Source organism: Ovis canadensis, chromosome 2, assembly GCF_042477335.2.
Source record: "Ovis canadensis isolate MfBH-ARS-UI-01 breed Bighorn chromosome 2, ARS-UI_OviCan_v2, whole genome shotgun sequence".
NCBI lineage: Eukaryota > Metazoa > Chordata > Mammalia > Artiodactyla > Bovidae > Ovis > Ovis canadensis.
The window spans coordinates 60,717,635-60,732,546 of NC_091246.1; the positions used below are offsets into that span (position 1 = coordinate 60,717,635).

The following is a 14,912-nucleotide window of genomic DNA, read 5'->3' on the forward strand; positions in this document are numbered from 1 at the left end:
AACTGGTGTCCCCATGCCCTCAAATGTCTGGTTTTGTCTTTAACTGGAGATGGTATTTAAGGTGGTATCTTGGGCCATTTGGGGGAGTTAGTTTTCCTGGATCTCTCTCATGTATACAGGAGGTATACATATTATTAAACTTTTATTTTTCTCTTGCTAGCCTGTCTTGTAGCCAAGAACCTAGAAGAGTAGATGGAGATGTATTTTTCCTCCTCTACAATAGCATTTTTATTAATTCTGTGAGTCGTTCTAATAAATTAGTGAACTCAAGGCGGGGAGTAATTAGAACCTCTGAATTTGCAGCTCGTCAGTGGATGGGTAGCCTGGGGATCCCCTGAACTTAGAGCTGACAGCAGAAGATTGTGGGATCTGTGCTGACTCCAGGTGTTAGCACCAGAACTGAGCTGCAGTATCCTAGGTGGTGTTGAAATAACAACCCTCCTATCAGCAAGACTCACCTTGAATCCAAACACAAGGAAATAAACAGCCAAACCAAGTCAACAAATACTCTGTAAAACAACTGGCCTGGGCTCTTCAGAAGCAACAATGTCAAGAAAGACACACATACACACAAAAAAATAGGTATGTGTTCTAGATTCAAGGATACTGAGGAAACATGATGATCAAATACAATGTGATCTTTGGATCCTGAATTTTAAAAAAACAACAACACACAACAGTTTGTGTGCCTTGAAAAGAAACGACCTCTGTTTATGGGGTACATGGAGAAAATTTTAACGGTGACTTGTTATCATGACGTCTGTAACTGAATCTCAGATGATTCGGCAAAAAATCAAACTAGCGTACACTGAGAGAGAGAGGAAAATCAAAGAAAATGTTAAATGAAGAATCTATTTTCGTCACGCCATGCTGCTTTTCAGTTTCCTTAAATTCTCTCTAGAACAATATTATTTATAAATAAAATATTTGAGATTTTAAAAAATACAAACAAATGGTGAATCTAGGTGAATGGCTATTCACTGTCCTATTCTTCTGAAGTGTTTAAAACAAAGCTGGGGAAAAACAATGGCATCAAGTGGACTGTCTTCCAATGTTCCCTGCACCAAAAGGCTGTGTCAAGCACAGCACTGCGAAGGTACTCAATGCCACTGAATTGCATATTTAAAAATTATTAGAATGGTACGTTTTATGTTATGTATACAATTTTTATTCAAATATTATGTCAAAATATCTGCCTCAGGTCTTGGCCTCCCCCCATGGGGGAGCAGCAAGGCTGGGCGAAGGTATCCTGTCTGTCTGACAGAGGGGGGCCAGGAAAGGAGGCCGGAAGGGAGGCAAGAGTCAGTCAGGCAGGGCCCCTCAGGGTGAAACCCTCAGAGATTTCAGCCAGCTGACTCTTGGGATGGGGACCCAGCTTCCCAAGACATCTCTGTCCAGCCTAGCTGCAGTACACCCAGCATCCCTTCCCTCCATGGCCTAGTATGAGGATCCTGCCCTCTCCTCCTTCCCCTCCACTGGTGGGCATTTGGCCAGGAGAAGTTTGCTGGGCCAGTTCTAACCCAAGGAACACAGGGGTCTGGGATGTTTTTATTTTGTCTCTATTTTTAATGGGAAAGTGAGTGAAGTAACAACGTGGGCACAGCTCCAGACAATTGTGCCATGGGCTTGGCAGCTCCTGGAAGCAGCTTGCTGAAGGTCAAATCCAGAGCTGTTCTGTGTGAAGGTGGGTCCCACGGCCCCAGTTGGGGCCACCCTTAGCCTGAGCACACAGCCAACCTGGAAGAGGGAATGTGATCAAAAATATTGTTCCCAAATGTTGCTTTTTTCACTGCTTAGGGGGATAATTTTAGAGCTGCCCAAGTAGCATGCTTTTTCTTTTTAGCACATGTCACATCAAAGACTGAACAATTTCAGTAAAAGTAGAACAACTTTTACACATTCGTTTTTAGTCCTATATTTATCAATGGATGATATCCTTCCCTTTCCTTCCTACCCCTCTTTTACTTTCTCTTTTTCCCTTTCTTTCATGTTAAAATATGCATAATATTTATCTTTTTAACCATTTTTAAGTATATAGTTCAGTGGCATTAATAAGCACCTTTTCCTTTTTCTTTTAAACTAGTTTTTACAATTGTTATTACAAAAGGTAACTCACGCATATGATTTTTAAAATGTGAAGGCAACACAATTGAAAATACATAAATAAATAAACTCTCCCTCCCTATCCTTCCACAAAGTACAATGAACAGTTCTTGTGAAACCTGTCCTGAATCACTTTAATGGAGCATTGTTTTTTAGTAACACAGGTATATTTGTTCCTCAGGAATAAGGGACTCAGGTCTTGGAAGCATGATGGCTACTCTTTCTTTCTGGAAATGCAGGTAAGTTTTCCTTATATAGCCTTATGAATATATGCCCACAAGCAGATATGCATATATTATTATACACATGTGCATATATTTTTATAACTGACTACACATATATATGAATTTTATACATACACATTTATATAAAAACAGTAACATTCCTACTGCTTCATGCCTTGACTTTTTTTCACTTAATATCTGTCCCACAATGACCCAATCTCAGAGATGCATTTTACTCATTCTCTCCTCTAAAGCTTTAAAAAACACTCTTCACTGCCTTAAAAATGCTTCATCATCTCTTTTCCTCCAGGTTATTCTAAAAACTCATCAAGATCTATCTCACATTCTGTATTCTCCAAGTATTTGTTTCTATATCATAATTTAGTAGGTAATTAAAATGATCGTAATTCACTGGAAAGAAGGGTAAGCTCCTGAGTCAGTCATTCACAGGTCTTCACCTCAGATCCATCTCTAACTAACGTAGAAGGAGTCTATGTAAGTCCCCTTGGACATTTTCCCAAATGCTTCTGGACCTATTTTCTCATATGGAAGCTTAACTTTTTATAAAAAGAAGTAATTATGTTATTATTTTTAGAGATATTATACATGTGTGTTAGGTGCAGGGATTAGTCAGGATTCTTTAGGGAATCAGACCAGTTCAGTTCAGTTGCTCAGTTGTGTGCGACTCTTTGCAACCCCATGAATCGCAGCACGCCAGGACTCCCTGTCCATCACCAGCTCCCAGAGTTCACTCAAACTTATGTCCATCGAGTTGGTGATGACATCCAGCCATCTCATCCTCTGTCGTCCCCTTCTCCTCCTGCCCCCAATCCCTCCCAACATCAGAGTCTTTTCCAGTGAGTCAACTCTTCGCATGAGGTGGCCAAAGTATTGGGAGTTTCAGCTTCAGCATCATTCCTTCCAAAGAAATCCCAGGGCTGATCTCCTTCAGAATGGACTGGTTGGATCTCCTTGCAGTCCAAGGGACTCTCAAGAGTCTTCTCCAACACCACACTTCAAAAGCATCAATTCTTCGGTGCTCAGAAATAGACCAGTAGGATGTGTGTACAGATAGACAGAGCTGGAGAGAAGAGAGAAACTTATTTTAAGCAATTGGCACACATAATTAGGGAGACTGGCAAATCCAAAATTGATGCCAGCAGGCTGGAGACCCGAGGAAGAATTGGCATTTATGCCCAAAGTCAGTCTGCTGGCATAATTCCCTCCTTTGGGAGGGAGGTCAGTCTTTTTTATTGAGGCTTCTAATTGACTGGATGAGGCCCACCCACAATATTGAGGTTAATCTCCTTTACTCAAAGTCTACTGATTTAAATGTTAATATCATCTAAAAAAATACATTCATAGAGGTATCTAGAGTAATTGTTGACCAAATACCTGACTACTGTAGCCCAGCCAAGCTGACACCTAAAATTAACCATCACAGTTTTTTTTAATTTAAAAAAGCACAAAGAAGAATTTCTATTTCTCTTCATCCCAAATCCAAATGCCTCACAACAAGAAATCTCAATAGATATCTGCTGCTGCTGCTGCTGCTGCTGCTAAGTTGCTTCAATCGTGTCCAACTCTGTGCAACCCCAGAGATGGCAGCCCACCAGGCTCTCCCGTCCCTGGGATTCTCCAGGCAAGAACACTGGAGTGGGTTGCCATTTCCTTCTCCAATGCATGAGAGTGAAAAGCGAAAATGAAGTCGCTCAGTCGTGTCCAACTCCTAGTGACCCTGTGGACTACAGCCCACCAGGCTCCTCCATCCATGGGATTTTCCAGGCAAGAGTACTGGAGTAGTGACCCTCAAAACTTCTGTATGGCCAGCTAGGCAACTAGAGAGAGAAATACAGAAAAAAGATTAAAAGCACATACAGACGTCATTCTGATATTGTAGGTCTGTTTCCAGACCACTACAACAAAGCAAACATCACAATAAAGGAAGTCACATGAATTTTTTGGTTCTTAGTGCATATGAAAGTCATATTTACTCTATATTGTAGTCCACTAAGCGTGTGAACTCCAGGAGTTGGTGATGGACAGGGAGGCCTGGCGTGCGGCAATTCATGGGGTCACAAAGAGTCGGACATGACTGAGAGACTGAACTGAAGCATGTAATACATTACATCTAAAAAGACTATGTGAATATATTAATTTAAAAATACTATATTGCTAAAAAATGCTAACCATACTCTAAGCTTTTAGTGAGTCATAATCTTTTGGCTGGTGGAGGGTCAATGTCAATGGCTGCAGACTAATTAGGGTGGCGACTGATAAAGGCTGGGGTGACTGTGGCAATTTCTTGAAAGAAGACAATGAAGCTTGCCACACCATTGACTCTTCCTCTCAGGAACAACTTCTCTGTAGCAGGCAAAGCTGTTTGATAGCATTTTATCCATGACAGAACTTCTTTCAAAACTGGCATCAATCCTTTCAAACCTTGAGGTTGCTTTATCAACTAAGTTTATGTAATATTCTAAATGTTTGTCATTTCAACAATCTTCACAGGGTCTTCACCAAGAGTAGATTCACCTCAAGAAACTACCTTCTTTGCTTATCCATTAGAAGCAACTCCTCATCCATTCAAGTTTTATCATGAGACTGAAGCAATTCAGTCCCATCTCTAGACTCCACTTCTACTTCTATATGTGTGTGTGTGTGTGTATTAGTCGCTCAGCCAAGTCCAGCTCTGTGACCCCATGGACTATAGCCCGCCAGGCTCCTTTGTCCATGGAATTCTCCAGTCAAGAATACTGGAGTGGGTTGCCATGCCCTTCTCCAAGGGATCTTCCCAACCCAGGGATGGAACCTGGGTCTCCTGCATTGGCAGGCAGATTCTTTACTGTCTCAGCCACTTCCACTTCCAGCTCTCTTGCTATTTCCACTACATCTGCAATTACTTCCTCCACTGAAGTCTTGAACCCCTCAAAATCAACCATGAGGGTTGGAATTAAAGAAAGGCAATGCCAAAGAACGCTCAAACTACCATGCAGTTGCACTCATCTCACATGCTAGTAAAGTAATGCTCAAAATTGTCCAAGCCAGGTTTCAGCAATATGTGAACTGTGAATTTCCAGATGTTCAAGCTGGTTTTAGAAAAGGCAGAGGAACCAGAGATCAAATTGCCAACATCCGCTGGATCATCGAAAAAGCAAGAGAGTTCCAGAAAAACATCTATTTCTGCTTTACTGACTATGCCAAAGCCTTTGACTGTGTGGATCACAATAAACTGTGGAAAATTCTGAAAGAGATGGGAATACCAGACCATCTGACCTGCCTCTTGAGAAACCTGTATGCAGGTCAAGAAGCAACAGTTAGAATAGGACATGGAACAACAGACTGGTTCCAAATAGGAAAAGGAGTACGTCAAGGCTGTATATTGTCACCCTGCTTATTTAACTTATATGCAGAGTACATCATGAGAAATGCTGGGCTGGATGAAGCACAAGCTGGAATCAAGATTGCTGGGAGAAATATCAATAACCTCAGATATGCAGATGACAGCACGCTTATGGCAGAAAGTGAAGAGGAACTAAAGAGCCTCTTGATGAAAGTGAAAGAGGAGAGTGAAAAACCTGGCTTAAAGCTCAACATTCAGAAAACTAAGATCATGGCATCCGGTCCCATCACTTCATGGGAAATAGATGGGGAAACAGTCGAAACAGTGTCAGACTTTATTTTTTGGGCTCCAAAATCACTGTAGATGGTGACTGCAGCCATGAAATTAAAAGACACTTACTCCTTGGAAGAAAAGTTATGATCAACCTAGATAGCATATTCAAAAGCAGAGATATTACTTTGCCGACTAAAGACTGTCTAGTCAAGGCTATGGATTTTCCAGTGGTCATGTATGGATGTGAGAGTTGGACTGTGAAGAAGGCTGAGCACCGAAGAACTGATGCTTTTGAACTGTGTTATTGGAGAAGACTCTTGAGGGTCCCTTTCACTGCAAGGAGATCCAACCAGTCCCTTCTGAAGGAGATCAGCCCTGGGATTTCTTTGGAAGGAATGATGCTAAAGCTGAAACTCCAGTACTTTGGCCACCTCATGCAAAGAGTTGACTCATTGGAAAAGACCCTGATGCTGGGAGGGATTGGGGGCAGGAGGAGAAGGGGACGACAGAGGATGAGATGGCTGGATGGCATCACGGACTCGATGGACGTGAGTCTGAGTGAACTCCGGGAGCTGGTGATGAAGAGGGAGGCCTGGTGTGCTGCGATTCATGGGGTTGCAAAGAGTTGGACATGACTAGCGACTGAACTGAACTGAAACTTCTGTTAATGCTGGTATTTTGACTTCTTCCCATGAATCATAGGTGTTTTCATTTTTTTTATTAAAAAAAATTTTTTTTGTGTAATAAAGTTTTACTAAAGTGTAAAGGAGATAGAGAAAGCTTCTGACATAGGCATCAGAAGGGGGTAGAAAGAGTACCCACTTGCTAGTGTTAGCAATGGAGTTATATACTCTCCAGTAAATCAAAAGAATGTCTGGAGGTTGTAAACAGGTGTTTTTAATGGCTTCTAGAATGATGAATCCTTTCCAGTGGTTTTCAACTGACTTTGCCCAGGTGCATCAGAGGAATCATTATCTATATATAGCAGACATAGCCTCATGAAGTATATTTCTTCAACAATAAGACCTGAAAATCAAAATGACTCCTTGCTCCATGGGCTACAGAATGGATGACTTAGCAGGAATGAGAACAACATTAATCTCATTTTATGTCTCCATCAGAGCTCGTGGGTGACCAGACACCTTGTCAAAGAGCAGTAATGCTTTGAAAGAAATCTCTTTCCGAGCTGTAAGTGTCCACAGTGGGTTAAAACATTCAGTCAACCATGCTGCAAACAATGCGCTGCTACTCAGGCTTTGTTTTTCCTTTTATAGATCACAGGCAGAGCAGATTTAACATAATTCATAAGGGTCCTCATAATTCATAAGTGGCCATAGGACTGGAAAAGTTCTGCTTTCATTCCAATCCCAAAGCAAGGGAATGCCAAAGAATACTCAAACAACCACACAATTGCACTCATCACACACACTAGCTAAGTAATGCTCAAAATCCTCCAAACCAGGCTTCAACAGTACGTGAACCATGAACTTCCAGATGTTCAAGCTGGCTTTAGAAAAGGCAGAGGAACCAGAGATCAAATTGCCAACATCCACTGGATCATCAAAAAAGCAAGAGAGTTCAAGAAAAACATCTACTTCTGCTTTATTGACTACACCAAAGCCTTTGACTGTGGGGATCACAACAAACTGTGGAAAATTCTGAAAGAGATGGGAATACCAGACCACGTGACCTGCCTCTTGAGAAACCTGTATGCAGGTCAGGAAGCAAAGGTTAGAACAGGACATGGAACAGACTGGTTCCAAATAGGAAAAGGAGTACACCAAGGCTGCATATTGTCACCCTGCTTATTTAACTTATATGCAGAGTACATCATGAGAAATGTTGGGCTGGATGAAGCATAATCTGGAATCAAGACTGCCAGGAGAAATATCAGTAACTTCAGATATGCAGATGACACCACTCTTACGGCAGAAAGCGAAGAACTAAAGAGCCTCTTGATGAAAGTGAAAGAAGAGAGTGAAAAAGTTGGCTTAAAACTCAACATTCAGAAAACTAAGATCATAGCATCTGGTCCCATCACTTCATGGCAAATAGATGGGAAAACAATGAAAAACAGTGACAACTTTATTTTTGGGGGCTCCAAAATCACTGCAGATGGTGATTGTAGCCATGAAAGTAAAAGACGCTTACTCCTTGGAAGAAAAGCTATGACCAACCTAGACAGCATATTGAAAAGCAGAGACATTACTTTGCCAACTAAGGTCTGTCTAGTCAGGTATGGTTTTTCCAGTAGTCATGTATGGATGTGAGAGTTGGACTCCAAAGAATTGATGCTTTTGAACTGTGGCATTGGAGAAGACTCTTGAGAGTCCCTTGGCCTGAAAGGAGATCAAATCAGGCCACCCTGAAGGAGATCAGTCCTGAATATTCACTGGAAGGACTGATGCTGAAGCTAAAACTCCACTCCTTTGGCTGACTGATGCAAAGAACTGACTCATGGGAAAAGACCCTGATGCTGGGAAAGACTGAAGGCAGGAGGAGAAGGGGACGACAGAGGATGAGATGGTTGGATGGCATCACCGACTCTATGGACATGAATTTGAATAAGCTCCAGAAGTTGGTGATGGACAGGGAAGCCTGGCGTGCTGTAATCCATGGGGTTGCAACGAGTTGGACATAACTGAGCAACTGAACTGAATTAGGAAGGGTCCTCAGATTTTCAGAATGGTAAATGAGCACTGACTTCAACCTCAAGTCACCAATTCCCTTCACTCCTAACAAGAGATTCAGTCTATCCTTTGAAGCCAGGCACTGACTTTTCTTCTCTAGCTATGAAAATCCTAGATGCCACCTTCTTCCAATGGAAGTCTACAATGAAAATCTGTTATTCAGTCACCTTCATTATCTTAGCTAGATCTTCTCGTTAACTTGCTATAGCTTCTACATTGGCACCTGCTGCTTCACCTTGCATTTTTATGTTATGGATATAGCTTTTTTTTTTTTAACCTCATAAACTAACGTCTGCTAACTTCAAGCTTTTCTTCTTCTGCTTCCTCACCTCTCTGAACTCTCACAGAATTTAAGAGAGTTAGGGCCTTGCTCTGGATTAGGTTTTGGCTGAAGGGAATGTTGCGGCTGGTTTGATCTTCTATCCAGACCATCAGAACTTTCTCCATACTAGCAATAAGGCTGTTTCACTTCCTTAACTCTGGAGTAACACTTTTAATCTGCAAGAATGTTTCCTTTGCATTCACTACTTGGCTGTTTGGTGCAGGAAGCCTGCCTATCTCTGCTTTTCATGCCTTCCTCACTAAGCTTAATCATCTCTAGCTTTTTGCTTTAAAGTGAAAGACACGTGACTGTTTCTTTTACCTGAACACTTGGAGGCCACTGAGAAGTTATTGGCCTAATTTCAGTGTTGTGTGTCAGGTAATAGGCCAGAGGAGAGGGAGAGAGATGGGGAAAGGGCAGTCGATAAAGCAGTCAGATAACATTTATTAAGTTCACCATCTTATATGGGTATGTTCACTCACGCCAAAACAGTTACAATGGTATCAAAAATTACTGATCACAGATCACTATGACAAATATAATAACAATGAAAAGTTTGAAATATTATGAGAATTACCAAACTGTGACACAGAGACACAATGTGAGCAAATGCTCTTTTAAGAAAAAGTGCCAACGGACATGCTTGATGCCAGTTTGCAAGAAACATTCAATCTATTTCAAAAAATGCAATATCTATGAAGCACAATAAAATGAGGTATGCCTGTACTATAAATGGTAGTTTTAAGACAACATTTTAAAATTTAATACTTCTTTAAAAGGAGAAAAAGGAATTAAAGTGTAACTTCAAATAAATGTTTCCTTACAATGAGGTACGTTCATTGCCCAAAGATCCTTTTGAGGCTCAGTAAAGCTTTGATGATGTAAAGCCATTAAGAAGCTAGAGGTCACCGTGGGTTTTTTCCTTTGTCATTTTTTTTCCCCGACTTGTTTCAATTTCAAACAGAATCAAGTTCCTATCATGAAAGATAAATTAGCACAATACAGGACCTCCTGACTCCCTCTCTCTCTCTACTTTTCAACATTTGTTATTTGCATGATTATAGTACCTTGTTAAAATTTATAAAACTTATAAGACATGCTGGCTTATAACATCCACAGTGGTTTCATTTAAAATACAAATATAGTCGATGCTTATTACCATTTCTTTTACAAAGCCTATCATATTTATGGCCACTTAATTTTGATTCTTTATTGGCTTGATTTTGCCAACAAATCTTTCTTTTTAATCCTCAAATTATTTTTTTTCATGAAAAGTTCATGACTGCTGTGTTGTTGTTGTTGCTCACTTGCAAAGTCACATCAGACTCTTTGCAACCCCTTGAACTGCAGCATGCCAGACTAACCTGTCCTTCACCATCTCCCAGAGCTTGCTCAAACTCATGTCTATTGAGTCAGTGATGCCATCCAACTATCTCACCCTCTGTTGTCCCCTTCCCCTCCTGCCTTCAGTCTTTCCCAGCATCAGGGTCTTTTCCAATGAGTCAGCTCTTCAGATCAGGTGGCCAAAGTATTAACTGCTATGTACACAGTAACAAACTATGCTCATTTATCTGGGACTATCAGGTTCTAACACTGACAGTCTTGTATCCCAGGTATGCCCTCTATGCAGGTAAACAGAGACAGGACTTCTGAACAGATAAAAGTGCCATCTTCTTTGGTGGGTCCTGAAATAGAAGAGTGAACCAGTTCCCATGGGAAGAGGCTGGAGAGTCATGCAAGCCGTCTGGAAGGAAGAGGAGGAGGTGGTAGGATAAGGGAGCAAACGTCAGGGGAGAGGGCACCCTCTAGGGACTCATGCTGCTGAGTTGAAAGCGAGCATATTCTAATGCTCAAGGAATAATGAAAACTTTGAGGCGGCTGGAGCATAATGCACAGGGAACAACGTGTGAGACATCCAACTGGAGAGGCAAGTTAGGGCCAAACGATCACTAGAAAAGGGATGATGATGCATTTAAAAGTTCTTGGAAAGCTCATAGATACTCAGTTCAAACTTTCTACATATCACCCTACATCTTATATCAGTAGTTGGGTTTTATTTCTGGTTCATCCTTGATATTCCAGCAGACAATAAGAATATACTTCTACTTTTGGTTTTTACATTCAATCTGCCTGAGATCTGCAGATGGGTTATCATTCCGCCTCTCCTAAAGAAGTCAGTCCTATCCATTTAACCTCTTTCCAGGGCTTCCCTGGTGGCTCAGTGGTAAAGAATCTGCCTGCCAATGCAGGAGACACAGGTTCGATTCCTGGGTCGAGAAGATCCCTTGGAGGAGGAAATGGTAACTCTCCAGTATTTTTGCCTGGGAAACTCCCATGGACCAGGAGCCTGGCAGGCTACAGTTCTTGGGTTCACAGAGTCAGACTGAACGACTGAGCGAACACACACATGGTATAATGTCAGCAACATGGAGAGCAGAGGACAGATATAGAAATCTAAGGAAATATAATAGTTCTTTTCGGGGAACAAGCTGGGGTTTTGTTTTGTTTCATTTTTCATCTGAGAGCCAACTTTTTGGCAGCACCTTCCCATCAAGGAGAAACTAATACAAGGGGTTGCCTAAGGGTGGGCTTGCAGGAAAGTGAAGTACACTGACTCAGTTGAATTCGGTGTTTTCTGGATATCAGAGCCCTGCATTCCCTGATTCCTGAACCCACACAAAAAAACTGGATTTGGGATTTGGGGAAAAAACTAAAAGTTTTTAGGGTTGAGGCACATGTACCCATAGAAAACTACAGCTCTCTGCTTTTAAGAAAATTTGTGTTGAGTGTATAGTTGATAAAAAATTTTCCAAAATAGTAAATCCATTTTAGAAAACAACAAGTTAATAACTTAATGAGTGCTTTTTTAATTGAAATAGCTGGCAAATGATTAAACATAGCCCACTTACAGGGCAACTTTCCAGTGTCAGTAAAAAGTCTGATTTGGATAGAGATCAACAAAGTAGTCAGAAGGGGCCATAAGTGAGAGGAGAGGAGAAAACTGCTGGAAAAAAACAGAGGGAAGTGGTTACCAGGAACAACGTATCCATTAGTCACAGTTGGCAAAGTGCCCAGGGCACAGGATGCTTTTAGAGACCCACAAAAGTGATTTATTTCCAAATCAAAAGAAAAATATACATATATTACAATAAACCCAGCTTGGGTTATATTCATCTTTATACTAATGCAGCTATAAAGTGTAATTGTTTAAAAACAGTTTTTCATGGAGGAAGGAACCCACAAAGGCAAATGTGCTGAGGGGCCATGGCAGTCTTAATAACCGTGCTGGCGGTTACTAACGTGTTGGCTCAAAGGCCTAAGAAAACATAACCCTAATGTCTTCCATTGCATTAACACTGATCATGCTCACATTTTGCCAGCTGGGTGGGCCCCATCCACAGAGCCACACATACTCAAGTTTCCCTCTTTCGAGAGACCCCTTCCACTTGCTCAGGGAAGAGGCTAGATCCCTTTGTGCTGCCCCCCCTTTTTTAAAAAATTTTCTTGGGTTATAGTTGTTTTACAATGTTGTATTAGTTTCAGGTGTACAACTAAATGCATCAGTTATATGTATACATATATCCACTCATTTTTAGATTCTTTTCCCATATAGGCCACCACAGAGGATGGAGTAGAGCTCCCAGCGCTATACGGTAAGGCCTTATTTGTTGTCTATTTTATATATAGTGTGTATATGTCAGTCCAGTCTCCCAATCTAACCCTCTCCTCCTAGCCCCCTACCTGGTAACCCAAAGTTTGTTCTCTACATCTGTGACTCTATTTCTGTTTTATAAATAAGACCATTTGTACCATTATTTTAGAATCCACATATAATCGATATCATATATTTGTCTTTGACTTACTTCACTCAGTATGACACTCTCTAGGTCCATCCATATTGCTGCAAATGGCAATATTTCATTCCTTTTTATGCCTGAGTACTATTCCGTTGTATATATGTACCACATCTTCTTTTTCCATTCCTCTACTGATGGACATTTAGGTTGCTTCCATGTCCTGCTATTGCGAATAGTGCTTGTGCAGCCCCTTCATTAACTTTCACTGCGGGAAGCCACCCAGGAGATACCCCAACAATGTTCCTTTATTGGGCATCTCCTTCAGCTTTTCTTTCTAGGTCCTGTTTCCAAAACCTCAACCCATTCTGTGCCCAACAGCACTATAATGCCAAATAGGAAAAGGAGTGCGTCAAGGCTGTATATTGTCACCCTGCTTATTTAACTTATATGCAGAGTACATCATGAGAAACACTGGACTGGAAGAAACACAACTGGAATCAAGATTGCCAGGAGAAATATCAATAACCTCAGATATGCAGATGACACCACCCTTATGGCAGAAAGTGAAGAGGAACTAAAAAGCCTCTTGATGAAAGTGAAAGAGGAGAGTGAAAAACCTGGCTTAAAGCTCAACATTCAGAAAACGAAGATCATGGCATCCGGTCCCATCACTTCATGGGAAATAGATGGGGAAACAGTGGAAACAGTGTCAGACTTTATTTTTGTGGGCTCCAAAATCACTGCAGATGGTGACTGCAGCCATGAAATTAAAAGACGCTTACTCCTTGGAAGAAAAGTTATGACCAACCTAGACAGCATATTCAAAAGCAGAGACATTACTTTGCCAACAAAGGTCCGTCTAGTCAAGGCTATGGTTTTTCCAGTGGTCATGTATGGATGTGAGAGTTGGACTGTGAAGAAGGCTGAGTGTCGAAGAATTGATGCTTTTGAACTGTGTTGTTGGAGAAGACTCTTGAGAGTCCTTTGGACTGCAAGGAGATCCAACCAGTCCATTCTGAAGGAGATCAGCCCTGGGATTTCTTTGGAAGGAATGATGCTAAAGCTGAAACTCAAGTATTTTGGCCACCTCATGCGAAGAGTTGACTCATTGGAAAGACTCTGATGCTGGGAGGGATTGGGGGCAGGAGGAGAAGGGGACGACAGAGGATGAGATGGCTGGATGGCATCACTGACTCAATGGACGTGAGTCTGGGTGGACTCCGGGAGTTGGTGATGGACAGGGAGGCCTGGCGTGCTACAATTCATGGGATCGCAGAGTCGGACATGACTGAGTGACTGAACTGAACTGAACTGATCCTGATACTGTGTTAAAACTATGCTGTGTCCACCCAGAACAGGGAGACTCCTGCATCTATAAATGTTTTAGTTTGTTTTTATTAGAAAATACTAGAAGTTTAAGTAAGTGGGATTTATCCACATCCTCATCATCTATCAGGTTACAGAGAAAGAAACCACAACTCAAATTCTGCCACCCATAGAGCTGTCTGTTACACGCATATTCATCAGAGGTCATCAAAGAGTTGACACTTTCCTGTTAATAATATTCTAGCTCTGTACCCTTTCAGTGATCCAACTGCACTGCAGGAAATGTTCACAGGTGGCAGATGCTTTGGAATCAGGAGTCTACACCTCCTAATTGGCATCATTCAGAAATCCTCCTACACCAATAGCTGGGCAAAGGACCAAGCAGGGATCAAGCCAGATTTTACGTTTCCCTAATGTTACACTCTGTTCATACAAGACTATGGAGCCTCTCTAAGGTATTTTTAACCAGTTGTCATATTTTGAATACCTTTAATGTCACCACTGAGACTTCATTTCTAAGAATCATCATGCTAAATAATTAAGTTTATTAATCAATTAAGCTACTAGTTTCTCCAATAAAATCCCCTTTCTAACATTCACTGTGCTGATTAGCAAAGTATTGTTTTGACAGAACCACCATTTCTGGACTGTAGCCTCTTTTTATTTAATCCTAGCTAATCACTCTTTGACTATGCATGCTGTACTACTTCTTGGGTTTGGGCTTAACCTAAAAACAGATACAGAAATATCACAATGTTTATGCTGAGTATTTTTAAACAAATTATAACCTCTGTAAGACTGTGGCATCCCCATGGGTTCCAATGCTGTGATCCA

The 14,912-nt window shown here is 41.3% G+C and overlaps 1 long non-coding RNA gene across 1 annotated transcript in view; it reads left to right on the plus strand.

The window, feature by feature from the left end:
* The window catches only part of LOC138433518 (uncharacterized), a 28,835-nt gene extending 14,162 nt beyond the window's left edge, over positions 1–14,673 (plus strand). The window contains exons 2-4 of the long non-coding RNA XR_011254338.1: positions 2,285–2,342; positions 12,569–12,608; positions 13,206–14,673. This is a non-coding gene — a long non-coding RNA (uncharacterized lncRNA). The remainder of the gene's footprint in view (positions 1–2,284; positions 2,343–12,568; positions 12,609–13,205) is intronic.
* Positions 14,674–14,912: the final 239 nt, after the last annotated feature.